Source organism: Saimiri boliviensis, chromosome 9 (genome assembly GCF_048565385.1).
Source record: "Saimiri boliviensis isolate mSaiBol1 chromosome 9, mSaiBol1.pri, whole genome shotgun sequence".
NCBI lineage: Eukaryota > Metazoa > Chordata > Mammalia > Primates > Cebidae > Saimiri > Saimiri boliviensis.
In genome coordinates this window covers 21,094,487-21,120,000 of record NC_133457.1, presented here as the reverse complement: position 1 = coordinate 21,120,000, position 25,514 = coordinate 21,094,487, and positions in this window count along the sequence as shown.

Below are 25,514 nucleotides of genomic sequence, written 5' to 3'. Positions count from 1 at the left end.
TACTTCATACATATACTTAACTTCTTCTTTAAAGGTCTGCCACCATGAGTTTCTCTCCTTTGATGGAAGAGTCAACATTTCTATCATGTAATACTAATGCAGTAGAGATAGCTTCCAAATAAACCACTTAAAAATCAGTCTTCTTCAAATAGAAGCTTAAGTTGGCTTCATCTTATTAGTTTAGTGGAACTGTTATAACTCTCTCTTTAACCTGTGAGTGACTAAATCTGAGGGTTCCATTTCCTATAGTAAAGCCATGAAAAAGCTCAGTTTTCTTTCTTTCTTTTTTTTTTTTGAGACAGAGTTTCGCTCTTGTTACCCAGGCTGGAGTGCAATGGCGCAATCTCGGCTCACCACAACCTCCGCCTCCTGGGTTCAGGCAATTCTCCTGCCTCAGCCTCCTGAGTAGCTGGGATTACAGGCACGTGCCACCATGCCCAGCTAATTTTTTGTATTTTTAGTAGAGACGGGGTTTCACCATGTTGACCAGGTTGGTCTTGATCTCTTGACCTCATGATCCACCCGCCTCAGCCTCCCAAAGTGCTGGGATTACAGGCTTGAGCCACCGCGCCCGGCTAAAAGCTCAGTTTTCTAAATTTTGAAATTCAGTTAACTGAGTTTCTATGAGGCAATTGTTTCCCATCCTGCAGCATATTACATTTCATATAATATATCCTCTACCATTGCTAGCTGGAGTTCCTGCTTATCCTAAGGCCTGACTATTGTCATTTTGCCAAACAGAAAAACATCAGATTGATGTATTAACAGCCTCCACCAGTGATGACACTACCCTCAGTTACAAAATCATATTAACTTTAGAAATAGATTGATTGGGGCAGGTACAAAGTTAAAAAATAATGAAATTTTGTTTGATGGGATGTAAAGTTAGAGTTAGTGGAAAGTTTCCCTAAAGTACTAAAAAGTGCAGAAATTTCTGCAACTAAACAGTAAAAGCAAATGCATAAAAATTGTAGTCATGCCATTTAAGCTTTTGATACAATTATTTCATTCTCAATTATTTTTAAAGGAATCATTCTAACATAATAATATCCATATAATTAGAATATTTTACTGTTACTATTTTCTAAAAACATTGTTTTCTGTTAGCAAGTGTAATAAAAATGATTTATTAAATCTCCAGTTATGATTTCCTGACATTCATTGATCAGTTTTATCTTTAAGTAAATCAACAGGAAAACATGATTCATTTGATGAAGTTTGTTTTGCTGTAGATTTACAAATGCTAAGCAGCATGTCTTGCACTAAATGCAAGCTGTGTGAATACATGTGTGTGCATATGTATCTTGATGAGTAACAAAGTTAGATATTAAGTTGGATAATAGTTATAACTTGGTTGATAAGGGTAGTGTATTTTAGATTATAAGTTTTCCTGCCAGTGATTCAGTTTTTATGCTAGTGATTTTTGTTTCCTGGTTTAAATTTCAAATTGACACTCTTGTTTAAAATGGTCTCATTCATATTAATAGTCTCAACCTCAAAATCAGTAAAAACAGGAAGAGGAAAAAAGACTACTCATTTGTAGCATGAAGATATATACAACAGTGTTTTTCCAAGCACAAATGTGTACAGAATGTGAGATTCTGACAAAGAATGCATGAATAATATACCCATGGCAAAGTCAAAATTCCAGGGAGTGAAGAGATGAGGCTGTGTTACCAATTGCTGTAATGGTAGCAGGAAAATCTATCGCTTTTTTTTTTTTTTCTTTTGAAACGGAGTCTCACTCTGTCACCCAGGCTGGAGTGCAGTGGTCTGATCTTGGTTCACTGCCACCTCCTTCTCCCAGGTTCAAGTGATTCTCCTGTCTCAGCTTCCCAAGTAGCTGGGATTACAGGCGCACTGCCACCACATCTGGCTAATTTTTGTATTTTTAGTAGAGAGGAGGGGTTTTTCCATCTTGGTTAGGCTGGTCTTCAACTCCTGGCTTCCAGTGATGTGCTCACCTCAGCCTCCCAAAGTGCTGGGAAGTCACTGAAGTCAAAGTGCTGGCATGAGTCACTGTGCCTGATGGATGGCTCTTCTTTTTGAAGTGGAGTTGCTCATTTCCCTTCTACTAAGGTAAGTGGCATTGAGAAAGACACGGTTCCGGTGGGAAGGCTCTGAGCTGTGTACCGTGAATGGTTCCCTCTCAGGTCAAGCTCCTATGCCCATTTTGCTACTTGCTTTCTAATGAGTGATGATTATTACCTTATCCTTTGAAACAGACATGACTGACTGTGTAGATAGAGGGCTTGCACACTGCAAAAATCACTTGCATGTTCTGTATAAATTCTTACCTTAGTTCATGGTTTCAAAAAGGAATCAATAATTTGCTTTTGTCCCTGATTTATGATAGATATAGCTCATAAACTGTATATTTTAAAGTTAAAATGGATTTTATAGGTTTATCTTGTCCAGTCCAGACTCTTCCACAAATCTGGAAGCCAATTTTTGATATCATAATAGATGATCATCTTATTTTACCACAGATAGTTCCATTGTAGAATGATGTGATTTTGTTTTGCCATAGCTATAGTAATATCAGTGATAATGTGTTGCTAAGAAAAGGGAATCATCTACTAAGGATCAAGTTGTCTCAAAGTTACCCTTTATATGTCAGTGTTCAATTCCAGTTTGTGCTCTATATAATTTTGTAATTTTAGCCTATGTACTGTGTATGTCTATTTAAGAAAAAAATGTGATTTAAATGGGAAAATACATCATCTAGGCTCTGGAGCTAAAAGTTGGGTCTTTCAAATTTAAGCTGAATGAAGCCTCTTGTAAAATATGAAATTAAAAAGGGATTATTATTATATGGATAGGCAACAGAGTGACAGTAGAAAAATGAGCAGTGATTTATTAGCAGAAAAACAGGCCACTGTCATCTTTTATGAGAAGTTTAACCTAAATGTTACCTGTGATGCTGAAAAGGTACCTTCGGACTATTTCTCATTTCCCTGGGGTAATCTGAGAGAACATCATGAAGGTTGTCAAGGACTCCACACCAGATAAAGCATCAGGGGAAGAATGGAATAAGTGGGCAAAAGCACGCTATTGCTTGAATCTGCAAATTTAGGTCTACCCAAGGATGAAAAATCAATGTGTTTTCAAATGTTGCTTTTGGGAGTACACATTTATGTGTACCTTTAAAAAATTAGATTCTGTGTGATATAAGTATTACCTTCCTGAATACAATAAAAAGAATATTTTTTGAAAATTTTTATTCTAATAAGATTTTAGAAGCCAAACTAATACTAATCTGTGATTCCATGGTGATAGGGACAAAGAAAAGAATATAAAGCCTAAATAAAACATTTCCAAAACCACCGAGTAAAGCTGTGTCCTGAACATTGTATGTGGCCAAAAGAAAAAAGAAACCATTGAATAAATTATTTGGCTTCTCCTTCTGTTTGTTAATTTTATTCACTTTTTTTGAGCACATGAATTATTAATGAGGTTCCAAAAGTCAGAACTGTGCAAAAAGGCATTCTTGGGAAGTAACATTTTCACCTCCCTTTCCCAAATCCTTCTATTATATCCCCTTATTATCTCCTCCTGCTGTGATAAACTAGTCTCAACAATCTCTATGTGTTTCTTCTTGAACAGATATACAGATGCATATATATTTTCTTCTCTTTCTCTTCTTTTTTCTTAATGAAAAGATAGCATATTAAAGGTACTGTATAGCATTTTGCTTTTTTCACTAAATGTCCTAAAAATTTCACCACATCAGTTTATGGAGATTTTCTTTGTTCTTTTGCTGTGCTCTGTTTGTAAAGCTGTGTAGTACTCCACTGTATGGATGTACCATAGTTTATTCAAACATTCTCTGATGTATGAATGTTTAGGTTGTTTCCAATATTTTGTAATTTCAAACAGTGCTGCATGAATAACCTTATCCATATATATTTTCATATTGTTGAGAGCATTGAATAACTTTTGAGTAAAAATTATTTTTCTCTTTGGATTTTAATTTAATAGATTTAAGTGCAACATAAAATTAGGTCCTTCCCTTTCAAATGGTGTGACATAACAAATGTCACAAGTTATTCCACTTTTATCCTAGTCATACTTTGCTAAAAGTATCCATCATGAAAGAATTGTCATGTGACTCTTATTTTTGATGGCCTGCTCTGATTTCTCTGTTACTGTCTGACCGTTATTTTGATAGTATTTGCAAGCTGAAAAGAAGAAAAAAGAGACAGAGAAGGAGACAGAAAAATTATTGTTCATTGTAGTGAGAAGCCATGTAGACTAAACTTATTTGCTAGTATGTTTATAAAATAACACTCAACTGGTTACCTCAAGTTTGAATTGACTGTGTTCATTTAGGATACTTTTCACATATGGGAAATGTGATTTTCTTTTAGTCAGATAAAATGTCAGACTTTCCTATGGGACTATTCTAGCCTATGACCCCAAAATTTTGGGGGATGAGCCAGAATGGAGTGGAAATTTCTCTACAACTCCCTTCACAAAATACTCCCTTTCCTTACTTTCTAGCAAGGCCATCCTTAAATGTATCAACTAATTAACAAGCTACTGAATAATCACAAACTGATATGGCTCTATTCTAATTTGTATTGGGTCTTTGGGCAAAATGGTGGTGCCATGCAAAATGGTGGTGCCATAAGTTAACTAAGCAAATTTAGTTAAAGTTTGCATAAAAATATCCCAAACAGAAAAATATGCATTAATATTGAATACAACTATGTTATACCTCAGAGTTAATGTAAGCAATGAATATATATATTCATTAATTTTTAAAACTATATATTAAGGAATTGGCTGATGTGATTACAGAGGCTGGGAAATCCAGAATCTGCAGAGTGGGCCAACTGGCTGGAAAACCAGGATAGCCAATGTTTCAGGTAGAGTTTTATGGCAGTCTGCTGTAGATCCAAGAACTGATGTGCAGATAAAGTTTGAAGGCAGTTTGCTGGAGAATTCTCTCTTGATTGCGGGAGGCTGGTCTTTTTGTTCTATCCAGGCTGTCAACTGACTGAATGACGCCAAACTACATCATGAAAGGCAATCTGCTTTACTCAGAGACAACAGCATGTTAATTTTCATGTTAACCTCATCCAAAACACTCTCGTGGAAACACTCAGAGTTTGACCAAATATCTGGATACCCTGTGGCCCAGCCAAGTTGACACATGAAATTAACCATCATGGTGATCTTAGTAGTAAAGTAGAAAGCATTAGGCAGAATAAAATGAAAAAGGGGTTTAAGGTCAACTGCAGGATGCTGATCCCCAAGTCAAAGTCCCAGAATGTTAGTGCTGAAGGGACACTGGAGATTATTTATTTTAGCTATCTATTTTGCCGATGAGATAACCAAGGCCAAGGATTATTATATGTTGCCCAAGATTCCACATATGTTCATTAAATAAATAAATGAAATGAATGTTTATTGAGCCTTTTCCATATGCCAGATTCTGTGCTAGGCACTGGGGATTCCATGGTGACCACTACAGGCACTGTCCTTGCCCTTCCTGCCCTCATGAAGCTTCTCTGAGGAAGGGACACTTAAGCTGAGAGACGAGGATATGTAGGAGTTGATTAGATGATGGCAGAGCAGGGACAGGATAATAGCATCTTACACAGGGATCTGAATGTGGGCAGGTGCTGAGGTGGGAAGGAATTGAGTGAGTTTGAAGATTGGAGTGAAATTTGGGATAAATTGAAAGAAGTAAATCAAAGACTCAAAGATGCTATTTACATTGCACTCTCCAAAAAATGGTGTTTCTTTCCTCCAAACCTATTTTTTTTTCAAAATGCTTAGCAATTTTTAAGCTATTAGTCTTACAGCCTGAAGACAGCAGGTATCATTATTGCTATTTAGTAACTAGAGGAATTAAGGCATTGAGCACTCCAACGCCTTGCCCAAAGGCACTGAAAAATTCAGATTGGAGAACTAGAATTAAATGTCATGAGAGAAGGCTTGGCTTCTTGAGACAATCGTGGGAAAGGAAATTATTTATTCTGAAAATTTAAGTAGTCATCTTGGAACCTTTGGTGAAACCAGGGTGCAAAAATAGGCCTTCTCCTCACCCCCAGGACAACAATAATTTTGTGGCAATTATATTAATGATTGCAAAATGATGCATGTGCTGATCAGGTTAAGAGTTCCCAGGGCTGAGTTCCCATGTTAGGCTCCTCAGTTCCCCATCTGTGATTTTCCTAGGGCTATATCATGACCACAGTTACATGACTCTCCAGCTGTCAGCTCTGCTTGCTCTGGACTGACTACTTCCCATGCGTGCTGTTGGTGTGAACACACCTTAAGTGACCTGATGAAGCTACTTCATTAGGGAGTCTGAGTCTCTGCAACTGGTTCATTTGAACCAGTTAGATGGGGGTTTCTGGTTAAATATCTGGCCCTTTCCCTGCCTATCTCTCTCTGATTTAACTGTGTTTTTTCTGAATATATTTAAAACCTTGAACTTCTATCATTCTTTAATTTTTAACAGTTATTGTCAATTAAGCTTTAATAAATTATATTAAACAAGATAATGCTTATGGGTAGGCTGTTCTGTTTTCATTATGTCTGACAAGTCAGAGAAATGAAGAAACAAGGGAAAATGTTTATGTCTTTTGAAAAGATGTGTGGCTTGTAATGGGCCTGGACTTTGCTTGTCCTGGGAAAAGGGATAATTCTTCAAAACCACAGGATGTTCAGATGACATTCAAATGTGTCTCTTGCAGCTAATGTTCTATGTCTGTGATTACTCTGAGTCATTTTTCAGTTTTCACCCCAGTTCATTTTCAAATAGAGTGGGAACCTCTGCTGACTTTCATTGGTATAAGTAGAAAGAGGGTGGGCCTTGGAGGAGAAGAGACTGACTCAAGTTTTGGTATGAGAGTCTCCTGCCCATATGATTGTGTACATGTTACTTAACCTCTGACTCAAGTTTCTTTATAATTAAATGGGGATAATAGTTTCCTCATTGCAATGTTCTTGTGATTAAATGTAAGTGAAAGCCCCTGGCACTACCCTAGCTTGCCTTGCCAGTTATTCTAACCCTTTCCCTGGAAGTTTGCTACTTTCACGTCTCTGAAAGTAGCTGAAGTTTATAAAAACATAGTTATTTGTTCACTCATTCTAATTCTATGTAAACAACAGATTTTATTATTTTAGGACTTAGAAAACTATATCAGAATTATTAAAGCAATGCATCTATATCACCATGTCAGTATCTAATACCATTTCAGTATGTTTTGAGATTATTTTATCTTTTATATTAAAGGTGATTTGGAGACCAGCAAATATGGCACAAAGAGAATTCAATTGGAACATAACTTATTTAATATTCCCTTTTAGGTTGAGGGTCAATCACAAGTGACCTTTTATTTATTTTTGTCCAAATCACATTTGGAACTTGATCTGTATCTCTTTTTAAGTTTCTGTTATCTGTACTTGATATTCATATCTGTAAAGCTTTCTCTCTCACACTTTTTCCCATACCAAACTGATTTAGAATCTTCAGAGTTTTCTTTGTTGGAGCCAAATTGAAATTATTTCCAATGTGAACAGTCATATGGTTATGGACATGCATAAGAGCAGAATTGAAATGCAATGGTGATGATAACAGAATTTGTTTGTACGTTTCAGAGCATTGTGTTTCTCAACACACACTCACATATTATTTAATTGCTCTTTACAGTGACTCTGTAGCCTTCCACCATTCAAAAAATACTAAAGTGTAAAAGCTGCTAAGCTTGCTGAGATTTGTATAATCTTGATGCCAGAACCAGGCAAGATAATATAGGAAAAGTAAATTATAGCCACTTTCACCTATGAACATAGATATGAAAATCCTAAATAAGTGTTTTATTTTATTTTTTACTTTCTTACCGAAGTATAACATACAGTGAAGTGCCCAACCTTGAGCGTACAGCTTGATGAATTTTATATATACATATATATCCATATTAGAACAGTTTCAACACCCAGCAGGTTCCCTTTTACCATCTCCCAGTTAATACAAATGGAACCATACAGAATTCTTTTGTGTCTGGATTTGTTTGCTCAACATGTCTGTGAGATTATTCATGTTGTTGCACATAGCAGTAGTTTTTTTCATTGCTGTGTAGTATTGTGTTATATAATGATACCACTATTTATTTACTCTGGTAAACATTTGGGTATTTTCAGTTTTTGGCTCTTATGAACAAAGCAGCTATGGGTCTTCCTCCTCCTCCTCCTCCTCCGCCTCCTCCTCTGCCTCCTCCTCCTCCTCCTCCGCCTCCTCCTCTGCCTCCTCCTCCTCCGCCTCCTCCGCCTCCTCCTCTGCCTCCTCCTCCTCCTCCTCCTCCTCCTCCTCCTCCTTCTCCTTCTTTTTTTTTTCTTTGACAGGGGCCTTACTGTGTTGCCCAGACTGGAGTGTAGTGCCAATATCTCAGCTCACTGCCACCTTTACCACCTGGGTTCAAGAGATTCTCCCACCTCAACCTCCCACTTAGCTGGGGTTACAGGCATGTGCCACCAAAGTCTGGCTAATTTTTGCATTTTGGGTAAAGATGGGGTTTTACCATTTTGGCCAGGGTGGTCTTGAACTCCTGACTGCTAGTGATCCATCCACCTCAGCCTTCTAAAATGCTGGGGCTACAAATATGAGCCACTGTGCCTGGGTCAGAAGCAACTATGAATATTCTTGTAAATATGTTTTATAAGCACTCATTTCTTTCAGGTATATACCCATAAATGGAATTACTGAGTCATAGTGTATACAGTTTTCTAAAGTAGTTCTACCAATTTACAGTTGCAGTAGTGTGTGAAAGTGTTGCTCCACGTACTCATCTCACAATATTTTACTTGAAATTATCAGTCCTTTTAGTTTCAGTCATTCTGGTGAAGTTGTAATCATGTCTCATTATGATTTTAATCTGCATTTCCCTAATGATTAACAATGACTGATAATGTTGAACATCTCTGATATGCTCATTAACAATTTGGATATTCCCTTTTTTGAAGTGCTTATTCAAATCTTTGCACTAAAAAATTGAGTTGTCTTTTTCTTATTGGCTGGTAGTATTTAAAATATATTTTTGAAATACTTATTCTTTGTCAGACATATATACTGGGAATATATTTTCCCAGTCTGTAAATTTACGCTTTTACTTGCTTAACCATGTCTTTTGATGAAGCCATTAATTATAATAAAGTCCAATTTATTGTCTTATGATTAGTGCTTGTGGGTCCTGTTTAAGAAACTCTTGCTGCCCACTGCAGAGTAATTAAGATATTTTATTGCATTATCTCCTAGAAGTTTTATTGTTTTAACTTTTCTATTTAAGCTCCATTTTTAAAATAAGAATGTTCCCCAGATTTTATTTATTTATTTTCCAACCTTATTTAAGTATAACTGACAAATAAAACTTGTACATATTTAAGGAATACATGATGTTTACATTATGGAATAATTACCATAATCAAGCTAACTAACATATTCATCAACTAACTAACATATTCATCAACTCACCTCAAGCTAACTAACATATTCATCAACTCACCTCGTTAACATTTTGTGTGTGGATATGTGGTGAGAACATTTAATATCTACTCTTTTAGCAAATTTCAAGTTTATAATGTAGTATATTAACTATAGTCACCTTGCTGTACATTAGATCTCCAGAACTTATTCATCTTGTAAAAAATTATGTTGGTACTTTGATAGGAATTACATTGGCTCTGTAGATTGCTTTGGGCAGTATGGTCATTTCCAAGATATTCTTTCTTCCAATTCATCAGCATTGGATGGCCTTCCATTTGTTTGTGTCATCTATGCTTTCCTTCAACAGTGTTTTGTAGTTCTCCTTGTAGAGATTTTTCACCCTCTTGATTAAATATATTCCTAGGTATTTGAGTTTATTTTCTGTAGCTCTTGTAAAAGGGACTGAGTTCTTGACTTGATTCTCAGCTTGGTTGTTGTTGATAAATATTGGTGCTACTGATTTACATACATTGATTTTGTAACCTGAAACTTTACTGAATTCATTTAGCAAATCTAGGATTCTTTTGGATGAGTCTTTAGGGTTTTCTAGGTATATCATCATATCATCAGCAAACAGTGATAGTTTGATTTCCTCTTTTCCAATTTGATGTCCTCTATTTTTTTCTATTACCTGATTGCTCTAGCTAGGACTTCCAGTACTATGTCAAATTAAAGTGGTGAAAGTGGGCATTCTTGTATTGTTCCAGGTGTCAGGGCTAATGCTTCCAACTTTTCCCCATTCAGTATGTTGTTTGCTCTGGGTTTTTAATATATGACTTTTATTATTTTGAGGTGAGTTCATTCTATGCTTGGTTTGTTGAGGGGTTTTACAATAAAGGGATGCTGGATTTTATCAAATGCTTTTTCTGCATCTACTAAAATTGTTATGACTTTTGTCCTTAATTTTGTTTATGTGACATATCACATTTATTGATTTGAATATGCTAAACCATCTGTACATCCCTGGAATGAAGCCCACTTGATCATAGCATGTTATCTTTTTGATGTGGTGTTGGATTTAGTTAGCTAGTATTTTGTTGAAATTTTTGCATCTATGTTTATCAAGGATATTGATCCATAGTTTTTTGCTGTTGTTATGTTATTTCCTGGTTTTCTTATAAGGATGATACTAGGTTCATAGAATGAGTTAGGGAGGATTCTTTTTTCTCAATCTTTTGGAATAGTTTCAGGAGGATTGCTATTAATTCTTCTGTGAACATCTGGTAGAATTGAGCTGTGAATCTGGCCAGGTGCTCATGCCTGTAATCCCAGCACTTTGGGAGGCCAAGGCAGATGAATTGCTTAAGGCCAGGAGTTAGAGTATGGCCTGGCCAACATGGTGAAACCCCATTTCTACTAAAAATACAAAAATTAGCTGAGTTTGGTGGCACATGCCTGTAATCTCAGCTTCTTGAGAGGCTGAGGCATGAGAATTGGTTGAACCAGGAAGGCGGAGGTTGCAGAGAGCCAAGATTATCCCATTGGACTCCAGCCTGGGAGACAGAGTAAGACTCTGTCTCAAGGAAACAAAACAAAAAACAAAATAAAAAAGAATTTAGCTGTGAACCTATCTTGCCTGGGCTTTTTTTTTTTTTTTTTAATTGCTGACTTAATCTTGATGCTTGTTATTGATCTGTTCAGGGTTTCTATTTCTTCCTGATTTAATCTAAAGATTGTATGTTTCCAGGAATTTATTCATTTCTTCTACATTTTCTAGTTTCTGTGCATAAAGTTCATAGTAGTCTTGAATGATCTTTTGTATTTCTGTGGTGTTCTTTGTAATGTCTCCAGTTTCATTTCTAATTGAGCTTATTTTAATCTTTTTTTTTTATTAGTTGATTATTTTAGCTAATAATTATCAACTTTACCTTTTTAAAAAGCCAGCTTTTTGTTTCATTGATATTTGTATTTTTTTGTTTCAATTTTATTTAATTCTGCTCTGATTTTTGTTATTTTCTTTTTGCTGCGAGCTTTGGGTTTAGTTTGTTCTTGTTTCTCTAGTTCCTTGAGGTGTGACATTAGGTTGCCAATTTATGATCTTTGAGATTTTTTAATGTAGGCATTTAGTGTTATAAACTTTCCTCTTAGCACTGCTTTTGTTGTACCCCAGAGGTTTTTATAACCTGTATCACTATTATCATTAGCTTAAAATTTTTTTTAAATTTCCTTCTTGATTTTATTGTTAATCTCAAAAATCATTCAGGAGCAGATTGCTTAATTTTCATGTATTTGTATAGTTTTGAGGGTTCCTTTGGCAGCTGATTTTTAGTTTTATTCTGCAGTGGTCTGAGAAGATACTTGATATAATTTTTATTTTTAAAAATTTATTTAGACTTATTTTGTGGCCTATCATATGGTCTGTCTTTGAGAATGTTTCATGTGCTGATGAGAAGAATGTATATTCTGTAGTTCTTGGGTAGAATATACTGTAAATATGTATTAGATCCACTTGTTCTAGATTGTAGTGTAAGTCTATTTTTTTGGTTGACTTTATGTCTCAGTGATCTGTCTAATGCTGTCAGTAGAGTGTTGAAGTCTCCCATTAATATTGTGTTGCTGTCTATCTCATTTCCCAGGTCTAGCAGTAATTGTTTTATAAATCTGGGAGCTCCAGTGTTAGTGCATATAAACTTAGGATTGTAACATCTTCTTGTTGGGTTGATCCTTTTATCATTATATAGTGAACTTCTTTGTCTTTTTTCACTGTTGTTGCTTTAAAGTCTGTTTTGTCTAATATAAGAATAGCTGCTCCTGCTTGCTTTTGATTTACATTTGCATGGAAAATCTTTATACTACCTTTTACCTTAAATTTATATGAATTCTTACATGTTAGGTATGTCTCTTGAAGACAGGAGATATTTGGTTTGTGATTTAAAAAAAAAATTCTGCTAATCTGTATTTGTTAAGTGGAGCATTTAAGCTATTTATGTTCAATGTTAATATTGAGGTGTGAGATATTATTCGACTCATCATGCTACTTGTTACTTAGATACCTTTTTTCTTAGTTGTGTTATTGTTTTATAGGCCCTGTGAATTTTATGCTTTCAAGTAGTTCTATTCTGGTGTATACTGAGCTTTCATTTCAAGATTTATAACTTATGTTAGCATTTCTTGTCAGGCTGGTCTGGTAGCAACAAATTCCCTTAGCATTTGTTTGCCTGAAAATGGCTTCATTTCTCCTTTATTTATGAAATTAGTTTTGCTGGAGACAAAATTATTGGCTGATGGTTTTTCTGTTTAAGGAGGCTAAACAGAGGAGCCCAGTCTTTTCTAGCTTGTAGGATTTCTGCTGAGAGGTCTGATGTTAGGCTTTCCTTTATAGGTTACCTGATACTTTTGTCTTACAGCTCTTAGAATTTTTTTGTGTGTGTGAAAAGCCACTTCTTTTCATCTGCAAGGACGCTGATGTTCCAAGTAGAAAGGAATAGCCTGATGACTATATACCTTGGTAATGTCCTTTTGCCATGACTCTCCCAGGATTTCTTTGAAATTTTTGTTTTTGGATATCTAGATCTCTAGCAAGGCCAGGAAAGTTTTCCTCAATTATTCCCTCAAATGAGTTTTCCAAACTTGTTGCTTTCTCTTCTCCTGGGAACACTAGCTACTCTTAGGTTTGGCCATTTTACAAAATCCCATATGTCTTGGAGACTTTGTTCATTTCTTTTTGATTATTTTTTCTTTATTTTTATCTGATTAGGTTAAGTTTTCTTGGTTTGTCTTTGAGCTCTGAAATTCTTCTACCGGTTCTAGTTTTTTGTTAACATTTCCCACTGCATTTTGTAATTTTCTAAATGCATCTTTTATTTCAAGAGGTTTTGATTGATTTTCCTTTAAGTTATCTATCCCTTTAGAAAAATTTCATTGATATTCTGAATTGTTTTCAATATTTTTCTACTGTTTTTCACTTTTCTCTGGTATTGCCTTGTGAAGCTTAATAATCTTTTTCTTTCTTTCTCTCTTTCTCCTTCTCCTCCCTCTCCCTCCTTTCCTCCTCCTCCTCCTTCTTTTCCTTCTTCTTCTTCTTCCTTCTCCTCTTTCTCCTCCTCCTCCTTCTCCTTCTTCTCTCCTCTTCCTTCTCCTCCTCCTTCTCCTACTCCTCTTTCTCCTCCTTCTCCTTCTCCTCTTTCTCCTCCTTCTCCTTCTTCTTTTTCCTCCTCCTCCTCCTCCTTCTTTTTCCTTCCTCCTCCTCCTCCTTCGTCTTTCTTCTTCCTTTTTCTTCTTCCTCTTCTTCTTTTTCTTCATGTGGAGATGAATTCTCACTATGTTGCCCAGGATAATCTTAAACTCCTGAGCTGAAACAATCCTCCCACCTCAGCTTCCCAAAGAGCTATACAGAAGTTGAGCCACTGTACCTGGGCAAACTTTTGAATTCCTTATCTAGTATTTAAAATATTTCATCCTGGTTTGGATCCATTGCTGGAAACTTACTATGGTTTTTTTAGGGGTACCATAGAATTCTGTTTTGTCATATTATCAGAATTATTTTTCTGTTTTTTTTTTTTAATTTATGTAGACTATTTCTTATAATTACTCTTGAGTTTAGTTTTGATTTGACTGTGTTTTTAATTTTTTCCCCCTTTAAAGATATGACCTTAGTGTTTATTTTTTGTTGTAGCCTAATTCAGCTCTTGGTGCTTTCATGGGTAAAGACTCTATATGAGTTCTTGGTTATAAGCAGTCTTTTTATGAGGCTTTCTCAGATGCTGGTTGTAGTAGCAATGTGCTTGGTGTGTGAGCAAGTCCACTTTCTCATATAAGGTTGGTATGGTAGAGGTTTCTTGAAACTTAACTCATCCCCCTGTAGTATTTCCCCCTCAGTATTTTATTTGCTAGGTTGAATATTTCTGGCTCCAGGCCAGTGGGGTAGAAACCAGCTGTGGCTAAAGCAGGTAGATAAATGCAATACCTGATGGTAGGCAGAAGTTCCAGCCTTGACAGAGGTGACTGGGAGACCTCTCAGTAAAACACACTGAGATCTTATTGGGGGAAGAGTGGGAACCACCTCAACTCCCCTGCCAGGCCAGCAGGAAAGTGATCAACCTCCCAGACTTACTCCTGATGCAGTGTGCTGGCTATTCAGATCAGAAAGTCACCTCTTTTCATCTGGAGGAATGTTGATGTTCAAAGAAGAAAGGAATTGTGACTACCTCTCATTTAAGCCTGAACCTGGAGGGTGCTCCTTCTGTGGGGATGCAGTCACCCTGAAGTGTTCCAGAAAGGCTGTCTGTAGGCACACCCATGCCAAGCTCCTGTGAGAGAAGCCCCAGTTATGTCTGCAGTGGTAGATGAGGATAAAAGAAGTCCTATTTTCCAAGATCTTTCACAAGCAACAGAACTGCCTGACTGTTGGGGTAGAGCTGCAGACTTGCCCTGCTAAGTCCAGCACTGCAGCTGTGCCTCTGTTGAAAGAAACTTCCCAAAAGCAGAAAGATCTGTATGATAGGTAGGTGTCATTTCATCTTCTGCATATGGTTAGCCAGTGTTCTCAGCACTACTTATTGAATAGGGGATCCTTTTCCCACTAAAAATATACAATTTAAATGATTCAAAGAGAAATAAGAAACGGATGCCACTTAACTATGGGAATCTTCATATTTAAGAGCATGGGGAAAGTGCATTAAAGATGTCATATTCATTTATATTATTATTTGGTAGCATGTAAGAACATTAGAGAAATAAGAATGATGAATGGTTTTATCTTCTAATTATAGAACCAATTGTTAACCTATGGTAAATGAGCAAATGTTAAAAAGACAAAAAAGATATACATGTCTAGAAAAAAATTATAATCTGATCACATTGAGTTCATAACTACTAGCATTTTGGTGTATATCTTCTAATCTTCTTTGCATTGTGGTACAATATGTAATAACCATAAAAGTAATAAAGCCAACATCATTGGCCCATGCTTCCCTGGTGTTAAGCTTGACAAAGTATTCACAGCTTTCTTTCACTTTGTCAGGTTTCCATGAAGACATGGAAAACTTGTCCTCTCATACTGCTGCCTTACAGATCATCACTCTCCTTTTTGAATGGCCCTGACATTTTGGGTTGATTCTCTATAGTGTGATCATCGTAGTCAATGGTGACTTCTAATTGTTTAGATAAATGTCTCTTTTCTTCATTTAGACTTGAAGGCAAAGGCTCTCCTGCCCTTTTCTCTTCTCTCCCCCTAACTCCAACACAGTGCTTTCCACATACCATATGCACTTAAAGTATAGTTTAAAAATGTCTGTTACATGAATAAATTAGTAAGCATCAGAGATGAGGTAAAGAACAACTTCCACAGTGTTTAATACCTCAGTTCTTCCTTTGCTGGGTACCATAGCTTCTTTGGGAAATTTTGGTATCTCTCCTATAAACTTTTGAAGTCCTTACAGGCAGGTACTCTATGGCATCTTTGTGTGCATGTATCAAATATTTATTGAGCAAATGTTTATGTGTTAGATATTGTGATGAGTTAGAGGTAGGGTGAGAAGAAAGATACAAAGAGAATCTATGTAAAAAAGACATGATTTTGGATTTAGGAGTTTAAAGATTAGTGGGGTTGGGGAAAGGTAAGCATAGCTTTCACACTGTCTAAGGGAAGGGGCTAACATTTAGAGAACATTTGCTATAACACTTTGCTAAGGGAGGTATTATTATTCCCATTTTAAAACAGAAAACAGAGGCTTCCAGAAGTTTACTGAGGGCCACTTATGTTGGACTTTAAAGCTTTATTAATTTGGAAATAGTAGGGATTGTAAGAACATTTGCAGAGTGAGTAAGTTTTGGAAGCACATGAGTACTGGCTTTCTCATCATTGAATTGTAGTCAATTGACAAAAGAATAGGAATTAAACCCAAAACATTTCTCTTTTACAGTCTGACTCTCAGACTAAAATTTGTCTATTCTTGGCTATTGGATTTTTCCTTTAGGCAATGGTAGTCTCCTATCTGGTCTGTGTTTTGTTTCTTAACTTTGCCTTTACAAACAGCTTCCCAGAAAAAGTGGCATTTCAATTGAGCTGAACAGTGATTATCCAGGTAGGCAAGGGCCTGGTAAGGCATTCTGGGCCAAGAAACAGAATATGCTGAGACCGAAAAGTGTTGCTGAATCTCACGTTCAAGGGAGTGCTGAGAAAGATGGGAAGTGACTCTCACCAGGTTGTTAGATTTAGGTATGAAGCCTTTTAACAAAATCAGCATGCCCATCTTGACCTAGGTTTCAGTATGTGATCATTTGAGCAAGCTGTGCCCTGCTCAGGAGCACCTGGACAGTGGAAGCTAGTAAGCCCTGGCCTTGGGTGACTTTAGCCCAGAGGAAGTATAACCTTGATTGTCTCATCTAACTGGAGTGGGTGCTTTTTTCTAATTCATCCACTGAGTTGCTGTTTTTGTGATTCCTTCTCCAGGAGGAGATGCTTATTTTTACTTCACACAGAGGCTCAGTTTGGTAGACTGCTACTTTTCATGGGTGGTGTTCAAAAATTCCTGTTCTCTTGTAAAGGAAAGTTTTTCCTATGGATCTCAGTATGAGTCCCGTAACAGAAAACAAGTAGAGAACCCAAGTAGATAACATGTATAATAAATACATTTTCCCTCCCAGAAGCGAAGTATCTGACATTTTACCCATCTGGCTATTCCTTTTCTTCCTTTTTCTTCTTCCCCTCAATCAAACTCCTTGCTTAAAAGAATTTAGCCTCTCTTCTTCTTCTTTACCTGTGCAATGAAGATAATGCTAGCACCTACTTCATGGAGCTCATGAAGCTTCAATATAGTAATTCACATCAAGATATTTAGAATAATGTCTGCCAAATTAGATGTGCTTGAGAAGTATTGGTTTTCCTTCTCCTCTCTTACTCTTCCTTCCTGGCTTTTCCTTGTATTTTTTCTTCTCTCCTCCCACTCCTTTTTCTATATGATCAAATGACTATTTGCATCAACATGGTCTCATTCTCTCTCGCCTGCTGGCTGCCTCCTGCCCAAATTCCTGTGAAATAAATTGGAGGGTTCTTATCATATTTACATAATGTTAAATACTGTTTAAGGTATGAATATTTTGAGAATTAATAGTGTTCTTTTTTTCTGATATAGGTTTAATGTAATCATAAAGCCCTATTGACTATTCTATCCATTTAAATGATTTTTATCAACATTATCAAGAAAGGCCTTTATCTTTAAACTCTGTTTTTATAATGAAGTATGCAAAAACCTCCAGGCACATTAAACTGGCATGAAGTCTTTAACTAATTAAATGAGTCAAGATGGTCTAATAGTAAAAACGTTTTTACAATTTTAAGTGAATAAGTCAGCATCCATGAATTAAAATAAATGCATAATTCTTATGAAAGTATTTCAGTTCATTTTATTATGCCCAGTTCTTTTTTTAAAGAAATGCATCTCCAAATCTGCCAACTCCCAGGTTTTTTCTCATGAAGAGCTGAAGAATGGATAACTTGAAGTAACATATATTTTGAAAATTATATACAGAATGAGTTAGAATGAATTACATAATTGTTTTTCCTGTCATTGGATTTGTTTATTTCTTCATGTTGTTTTAAAAAGAGCAATGTAAAAATTAGTTTGCATTTCCTAAGTAGACTAGCTGCAAGACAGGGGCATTATAAATATACCGTTATAAATCCCCAAACCCAGCTCTGCTAGCTGGTAGCTGAAAATTAAATAGAGGTACCATTATGTAACTAATAAGAATAGGTAGAATAAAAGTCAACATCTATCAAATACCTACAGAGAGCTTTAAGATTTGCTCTAGTGAAAATGGGCTTTTGGTGCATAAGAAGTTGTAAAATAAATCATGTATTGCTTATTTCATCCCTTTTATACATTTTATTCTATTACGATTTTGAGGAAGAAATATGATTTTGTTTCCTTTGATTAATTTTCTTATTGAGAGGCTATTCAACATGTAAAATCATTCTAAGACTAATGGTTGCAAGAAATGGAATATTTGACTGTATTATAAATACTGGCAATACTTAGATATATCATCAGGAAGATTGTTATGATCATTTTTTTTTAAGGCTGAATAATATTCCATTGTGTATACACTGCATTTTCTCTATCCATTTGTCTGTAAATGGATATTTAGGTTGTTTCTATATCTTGGCTATTCTGAATAGTGTTGCAATGAACATGGGAATAAGGTAATTTCATCTCTTTTGAGCATATACCCAGAAGGGGGATTGCTAACTTGCCTTTTGCTACAACATGGAGAGCCTGGGTGACATTTTGTTAAGTGAAATAAACCAGACACAGAAAAAGAACTATTGCATGATCTTGCTTACATGTGGGAACAAAAAGAGCTCAAGTACATAGAGATAGAGAATGAAATAGTGGTTACCATGGGCTGAGGGTAGGGGGAGGAAATGGGGAGATGCAGGTCAAGGACACAAAGTAACATATATAGAAGATGAGAACAGTTATAGATCTAATGTACAACATGGATGAAGTTAACAAATTGTTCTGTATTAAGGATTTTTGTTAAATGAGTATATTTTAAGTGATCTTGTCACAAAAAAGTAACTATGCGAAATGATAGATATGTTAATCTGCCTCACCATGATAACCATTTTAGTATCTGTATGTATCCCATAACATCATGCTGTAAACCTAAAATGTACACAATACATTTTTTTTTTAAAGAAGGTTATTAGGTACTCTTAATTTAGCCTGGAAAAGAAAGACAATTTGTTTCCTCTTGGGACTTTTGCAAACAAACACTGATTTTTACATAGTCTGGTTTAGAAATACATATTTTCTTTTGTTTGTTTTTCTGCAAGAAATTTGATTTCATAGAAATGCTATATTTCTTATTGTCTTTAGATTCCTTGAGAATAAGAGAAAACAGCAGATCATGTTCCTTTGTTGTCTGGAAAGAATTTGATTTTTCAGAATTTTAAACAATTCCACCTGATGAAGTTCAGGAGTATAATTATTCCGCTTGTAGCAATTTTAGGCATACATCTATTACTCTTAAGTGATAACTGATAACTCTTAAAATCAGCTTACTTAGAGGATAGCTAATACTGATTGATGGACTGTGGAGACAACCAAGTTTCACTTATGAGAAGAATAAATATCATTATGTCATTCCATTATGATTTCCCTCCCCCATTTTAAAACAAAATATCCAAAGAAAAAGAGACAAGGATTATAAATAATCACAGTAGAAGGAGCCATCTATTACTTTCAGAAGTTCCTGGTCTGGGTGGATTAACAGATTAGACAAACATAAATGACTCTCTATGTATTGAATAACACAATTGTTGTACCAGTTTGATGTTATAGTGGTTAAAGTACAAGTGATGAACTCAGAGAGTCCAGGTTCAAAATTCTGTTCTTCCATGCTCTAGCTATGTGGTTCTGGACAAGTGTTTAAGCTCTTTAAACATCAATTTTTTCATCTATTTAAATGGGGATAATAGTAGGCATGTTAAAAGTTTTTTTGTGAGGATTAAATGAGCTAATACTCATGTGAAGTGCTTAGTACACAACTAATGTAAGTTATTTTGGCTAGATGTATGCTCATGGATGACAGAGTGCCCAACTGATAAAGGGGCTGAAGGTTAAGCAGTGATCTCAGTTAGGTGGCATAGGTCAAGGAGCACATCCTGTAGATGAGAAGAGAAAACTTGACTTGTTTTTGAAGTGCCAATGAATATTCATTGATGAAGAAAGTAGAAGGAATATTTCAGGCACTGGAGCTGGCATGCAACTAAAAACAAACATGCTTGTGAGACTAAATAAATCATGCTGATTGGAGTCTGGAAATAGATTTAGTTGGCCAGAGGTAGATTTGTACAGATAGTATGAAAGGATGGAGTTGATTAGATAAATGGCCAGATGTATGTTAGCTTACATTTTAAAAATCTATTTCGCATTAGGGAGCTTTTGTGTCTTTAAACTAAAGAATGAGATTATAAAACAAATATTTGTCAAAGTGATTTCAGCAGCAGTTTCTCGGTTGGGAAGGAAGACAATGGCATCTATGGAGGGTGTTGATAATCTGGGTACTGCAGATATAGTTCCAGGAAATGTCCAGGGAATTGGAAAGCAAGAGTGTAATTCTGAGAAGTAGTTTGTATGGAGGAATGATACAGTTTGGTAATAGACTCAAGGTGGGAACTCAAATCGAGTAGTTGATAATACTTTTAGTTATTACCTTATCTGCTTAACTGTTATATAAATAGAACCTCCCATTTCACCATACAACATTCATGCTGGAAATCAAAGTTCCAGATTTTGGTTGCTCCAAAGGAAACTTGTTATTGAGGGACTGGAGGGAGATAAATTACTCTGCATGAGAAAATTATATATGTATGTCTATATTTATTAAAAAACATATTTTGCTCCTGATTAAGTTGTTTTAGGAGGGGGATGAGAGAAGGGCAGAGGAGATAGAGAATAGCCAAAAGCTTTATGAATGGAGATGTCACATATTACATGTGGGTTTTTGTGTGATGCTGTGTATATACATATATATATATATATATATATATATATATATATATATATATATATGTCTGTCTCAATTTACTCTGTGTGTGTGTGTGTGTGTGTGTGTGTGTGTGTGTGTGTGTGTATGTATTCAGTATTCCCAGACACTCAGACACCAATGCCATGCTACCAGGTGTGAGTGTTTTAATTTGTGTGTTTGTAAATTATGGAGGTTGATGTAGCGTGGTAAATAACTTAGGCTTAGGAAGGAAAGATATCTTTAGACTGAACTAACTGAGCAGAAGTGGGAGCTGAGAGGGAGAGGTGTTCATGATAATACAATTCTGGGAATCTGCAGAAATCCCAGGGATGACATGGACTTTCTGCAAGTCACTGGATGTGGACTTCAGCTTCTTCTTATATTTTTCAGGGAAGAACTGACATGCTGAATTTTTATGGGGATAAAGTTGTCTTTACATTCTTACTTTCGTAGGGATAAGAGGCGACTAAATACATCTGCTGCTTTTAGTATCATATGCCCAAAGAGCCCCTTCCAATCTCCTCTATGGCTAAGCTGCTCTCAATAGCTTCCTGATGTTGCTGCCCAGAAAGGAGCCTCAGAGGAGTTAATTTGCCGGCCAGGCTGGTTTGGCTTCTCAGCCTTTTCACAGACATTGAAACATCACAATGTGCATGCTCGTCTCCTTCTGACTTATTCTTAGGATGGAAAGTCTCCTTCTCCCACTCATTTGTCAATAAAGATGGTAGTTAGAGATGATCTTTTTATGGCAGAATAACATTTAGAAATTTTACATATCTAACTTCTGCACCCAGAATTGCTGGGAAGAAAATCTGAGGCACTAGCTATTCTCTGCAGATGCTCCTTGACTTATGATGGGGTAACTTTCTGGTAAACCCATCCTAAGTGGAAAATATTGAAAATTGAGACACATTAGACAAGGCTATAGTTCTGGTTAGCAACTTTGGGAAAGTTATTTCACCTCTCGAAGCTTCTAATATTCAGCTGAAAACCAAGCCCATCTCATAAGGTCACTATAAGTTTTAAAAGGGATAACGAAGGCACAGCCCTTAACATATAGGACTTGATGCTCAGCAATAGGGGAGGAATGTGGAACCTGACACTGAGACAGTGGTGGCAGCTTCCAGGCTCACCTGGGTGGTGCACTGGTTCAGAGAGATCACCAGACTGTTATGGACATCTTCTAGAAGCTAGAAAAGGTAAGGAAACAGATTTTTCTCTGTCTACAGTCTTCAGAAAGAACACAATCCTGCCACCTTGACTTTAGCTCAATGAGATCCATTTTAGACTTTTGACTTCTAGAATTGTCAAATAATGAATTTGTTTTGTTTTAAGCCACCATGTTTTTGGTAATTTGTTATAATAGCAACAGGAAATGAATACAGTGCCTTACTTTGTCACATCTTGTACCATGGGTTAAGTTTAAAATTATAGTTTTTTTGGTTTGTGTTTTTATTCTTTTAGGATACTTAGAATCAGGATAAAGACCACTTTCAGAAAGAGTATATAAAAAAAAAAAAATTACCACCCAAGGTGTCGATGTCACTAAAGGATTTTTCTCTGCTATTTAAGTGGAAAAGTGATTTCCCTTTCCATTTCATCAGGCAGAGATTATTATACATTTTGAAGCACACATTGGAGTTTGGGAAAAGAAAAAAGGATAAATAAGGGTCTTGTGCTATGGATGAAGCAAATCATGGAAGAGAATCTTACCTTGGGCAGCATGGCTGTGTTTGTGGAAATTTTGAAGAGATTAAACTGACGAAGCTTCTATTTATAGAACTATTCTGATTGTTTCTGTTTTCCCCAGGCTACTGGAGATAAATACATATGCTATTCATTGACGAATATGTTTTATTTTTCTGTCAAAATATATGTGATAGAGTATCTGCAACTTTTGGCTATGTTAAAGCTACAAAGAGAACAAAGAGACAACTTAAAAAGATGATAGTGTGCAAGTTGGCATGAACTGAGGAAGTTTATGTGCTAAAATGATTATTTGGCAGCATAATTTTGTGGAAGGGGGCATGACATATATAGGACATGCAAGAGTGAAGTTTAAAACTGAAAGGAACATTTTCTTGAAATGGATCACAGGGAAGAATTCAAATGAGAGTCTCAGTAGAACTATTACAGCCAAAAGAAGCAAAGAAAATGAAGAGGCTAACTGAGCTAATGCTAACTGAAGGAATTAAAAGGAATAAGCATGCTCATGGACACAGAGAGGGGAACATCACACACCAGGGCCTGTCAGGGGCTGGGTGGGAAAGGGATGACATTAGGAGAAATGCCTAATGTAGATGACGGGTTGATGAGTGCAGCAAACCACCATGGCACATGTATACCTGTGTAACAAACCTGCACATTCTGCACATGTACCCCAGAACTTAAAGTATACATATACTTTATATATATATATATATATATATATATATATATATATATATATATGGTATAAAGCATGCTCATTTATAATTTTATCATGGAAAAAGAAATACAAGTGGCAGAATGACCCATCAATAAATGAGGAGGGAGGAGAAATCAATGTTAGTTGTAAAATGTCTGAGCTATTGAACTGCTGTTTTCAAGTCAGACTTTATAAAGAAATAGGGATCTGGATAATTAGGAAGTAATTAAGGACCAACTGACTTTCAGGCACTAGTGATGATAAATAAGTAAATAATTACCACTTGCATTAACAAAATGTGTGCATATGTAGAAGAAATGCATTCTATATAAATTTCCACGTTTTGATGGTAATTGTACCATTTGTTTAACTAGCAACTGGTGAGGGAAAAATAACCTCCAAACATGCACAATTAAATAGATGCAATGATTTGGCCAGAGGAAAAAGGCAAAGGAATGAGTTTTGCAGGCTGAAATAAAAAGAATCTGCTATCAGCTTATCTAAACAAATTAAACAACAAAACGCACAAAGCAAACAATGCTATTGTAAAATAATTTAGTCTGGAATTGCCAGGTGTGAGATTAGGAACTGTACAATGCAAAGTATCTTTGTTAGTTGTCCAGTGAGCCTGGACTGCTCAAAAGACTGATTATATAATTTTTATAAATGCTACATAATTGGGAGATTTACCTCTCTCAGAACTAAAATTTTGTGAAAAATTGTAAACTTTCCAGTTTGTGCTACATAATGTGGACCTAGGTATGAGCTGGGTATATAGTCTGAAATGGATAAACAAGTCTCCTACACTTTTTATGCATGGATGAATTGATGCAACAACAGAGTTTTTTGTTTGTTTGTTTTTTGGTAATTCAAATATAGAATGGTAAAGAACAAAAGATTTTCAGTCAGACAGACCTAGTTTAGAATCTTGGCTCAACCTCATGCAATAAGCACATGGGCAAATGCTTTAACCTTTGTGAGGGATGGTAATTATATTTGCTGCATATGATTTTATGATGATAAAGTGAAATTGTTGATATACATTTCTTGGCACAAAGTAGATAATAAATAAAACTTGTTATCATAATAATATGGTAAAGTTAAGTAAAACATGTGATATAAATGCTTGCTCAAAAGCTAGAGAATCCAGAATATATATTTTTTAAATTTTGAAATCACATAGAACTTGTTAGATTGCTACTTGATAAATGATAGCTATTAATGATGTTATTATTTAGTCCTGTTACCTAAGAAAAATTATAGCCTCATTTGACCTCATTTTTAACCTCAATTAGGATTAGTCTATTTTTTGGCAGCATTTTTGTATTCTGAGCATTATTGGAGCACATGGTTCTTGAAGGAATTCGAGTTTACTTGAAGAGGTAAAACTAACGTATAGGAAACAGCTGGAGGTAAAAGTGGGTCTAATTTACCATAAGCACTCCAGGAGTTCGGAAAGCAGAGAGTGTAGGGCATTATAATAACAGAAGGTATGGCAAGGATAAAGTGGTGCTTACTCTGGGCCTTGAGGATTATTTAAGATTTAGATGGATGAAAATATGATGAGGAGGAGGCTGGAATGCATTTTGGGTGAGAAACCCACCTAAGTTGGTGTGAAAGTAGAATTAAATGCAACTAGGGATTGTATTTCTGAAACATGAGGCATGTGATCTGGATATGAGGATTGCATCAGAATATTTGAAATTGAGCTATTGGTCTACATATGAGGAGAGGCTAATAGATGTTGACTAGAAGGGAGTGTTAAAGTTGGGTAAATAACTGGAGGACAAAGCAGAAAGCTACCATCACTTGCAATAACTGCCTTTCTAAAGGTGTTGTGACTTTAGATGAAATGCGACATTTGAATCCTTAAAGCACTTTTCTTTTTGTGGGAGCTCTACAACCATCCATAGAAATTTCACTTTTTTTGTGAGTCCTCCACTAGTCTATGAGTCTCTTCAGGTAGGAATCAAGTTTTGTTCATTTCCGTATATGAACACTTAACACAGTACCTGTCACATAATAACCAATGTGAAGTATTTGTGGCATGAATAAAAGTTTCTGTATAGTTATAAACATGAAATACCATTTTATTTTTCTTGAGATGGAGTTACGCTCTATCACTGAGGC